This window comes from Panthera tigris, chromosome X (assembly GCF_018350195.1).
Source record: "Panthera tigris isolate Pti1 chromosome X, P.tigris_Pti1_mat1.1, whole genome shotgun sequence".
NCBI classification, from domain to species: domain Eukaryota; kingdom Metazoa; phylum Chordata; class Mammalia; order Carnivora; family Felidae; genus Panthera; species Panthera tigris.
In genome coordinates, this window is record NC_056677.1 from 41,920,326 (window position 1) to 41,922,775 (window position 2,450).

A 2,450-nucleotide genomic window follows, 5' to 3' on the forward strand; every position below is an offset into this window, starting at 1 on the left:
AGGAGAAAGCAGGAAAAAAACCTCTTTGACCTCAGCCGTAGCAATTTCTTACTCGACACATATCCAAAGGCAAGGGAATTAAAAGCAAAAATGAACTATTGGAACCTCATGAAGATAAAAAGCTCCCGCACTGCAAAGGAAACAATCAACAAAACTAAAAGGCAACTGATGGAATGGGAAAAGATATTTGCAAATGACATATCAGACAAAGGGCTAGTCTCCAAAATCTATAAAGAACACACCAAACTCCACACCCGAAAAACAAATAATCCAGTGAAGAAATGGGCAGAAACCATGAATAGACACTTCTCTAAAGAAGACATCCAGATGGCCAACAGGCACATGAAAAGATGCTCAACATCACTCCTCATCAGGGAAATACCAATAAAAACCACACTGAGATACCACCCCACGCCAGTCAGAGTGGCTAAAATGAACAAATCAGGAGACTATAGATGCTGGAGAGGATGTGGAGAAACGGGAACCCTCTTGCACTGTTGGTGGGAACGCAAACTGGTGCAGCCGCTCTGGAAAACAGTGTGGAGGTTCCTCAAGAAATTAAAAACAGATCTACCCTATGACCCACCAATAGCACTGCTAGGAATTTACTCAAGTGATATAGGAGTGCACTTGTACCCCTATGTTTATAGCAGCACTTTCAACAATAGCCAAATTATGGAAAGAGCCTAAATGTCCATCAACTGATGAATGGGTAAATAAAGTGTGGTTTATATACACAATGGAATACTACTTGGCACTGAGAAAGAATGAAATATGGCCATTTGTAGCAACGTGGATGGAACTGGAGAGTGTTATGCTAAGTGAATGTGCCTTCCTTTCAGGGGGAGGATCTCTCATCCCTGCCAATCCTGGATAAGGAAGACATGAAGGTCTAACAGGTGGCTTTTCCTGAGAAGAGGCCTCAGCAGGCAAGTCTGCAAGTACTTGCCCTTCTGGGCTCCTTACAGGGGCCGGGAGGTCGGCACCTAACTTACAGGTCTTACATAAGGAACTTCTGACCATTCGCCCTCTCTTCTACGATATAGATCTAACTGTAAGATAGTACTGTACTGAATACTTCCCTCAGGAGGCCAGGACTCTCCATCCCCCAGGCCATATTGAGACCAAGCCTGGGAACAAAAAAAAAAAAACAACTTCATGCTCTCCCTTTTGAGCATTTGTGGATCAAATCTTTCCCAACTTCTCAGAACACATTCCAGAGGAGTTCCCCATTGCAGAAGGTTTGTGACCCATCTGGCCATCCGGGTAGGAGTCGAGAACTTCAAGAATCTCCGTACCTATTATATTATAGAGTGACTATGAAGCATCCCAGCATATCAGCTCTCCCCTGTAGAATCAAGGCGTCCCTGACCCGCCCTCCCCAAGGTGAGAGGATGGCCTCGAACCCTGGGTCTAAGAAGGATTGGACGAGCGGGGTAGCCATTGTGACCCGCTGCTTTAGCCCCCACCCAACCCTGCCTTCCTTCCTCTGGATCCTTCTAAATGTCTTAAGGAGTTTGGCGAGCTTAGTGATTCAAGGTTTGTTATCTGTAAAGCTTATGGGTGCGAGCAAACAGCTGGGGCGGTTACGGGGAGGCATGTGCTGCGTACGGAGGAGGCTTCCCTGGGCCGTGACCCCCAGGGCCGGTCTTCATCCTTTTACGTGTCTCGGGTGCCCAATGGGAGCCACAGGGCAGGTTCGGAGTGCTGGATCGCCAGTCCTTATGTGTGCCCCTGGATGAACCTTTCCCATAACCGAGAGGGTCTCTGACGACCTCCGTCTTTGGAGGCCCCTTGACAGGGCCCTCATCTCGCGGTCGTACCAATTTGCTTGCACCCCCAACCCATGGAATCTAGTCCACACAGTCATTATTTCCTCACCTCCCCCCCACCCCAAGCATCCTTCCTTCCTATATGCCTCACATCCTATCAGCAGATGGGTCCCGATTGTTAAGGTTCCCGCTGGTGCTGCCCACAGAGAAGGCACTGATGGTAGATCTCTCGTCCCATTCTTAATGTTCAACACCAAGGGAATACAAAACACTTGACGATAGTAAGCTGCTTCTAGCTTGTCATGAGGGGAAATGACCCAAATGTTGTCTGCTCGCATTCAAGCCTAGAGCACTGACCACACGGAAGACTGAGTCATATCTGACAATAAAACATTTGTCTCCCCAAACAACAGAAAAACGGGAAAGATCTCTCTGCTTCATCGAGACTCTCACGAGAGACACTTTTAAAGGGGAGGTCCTGACAGCTACACAAACAGCATTTCCTCCCTAAGTGACAAAATCAGTAGGGCCCCCTATGAAACTGCTGCACCCAAGAGATCCCCAGGTGTTTGGTGGAGAACGAGCCACGGTTATAACGAGGGATTCCAGATCGTGAGACGAGCCCCTAATTGCTGGAGCATATTGATCATCGGGGTTGGAGAGGTTTTAGAAGACATT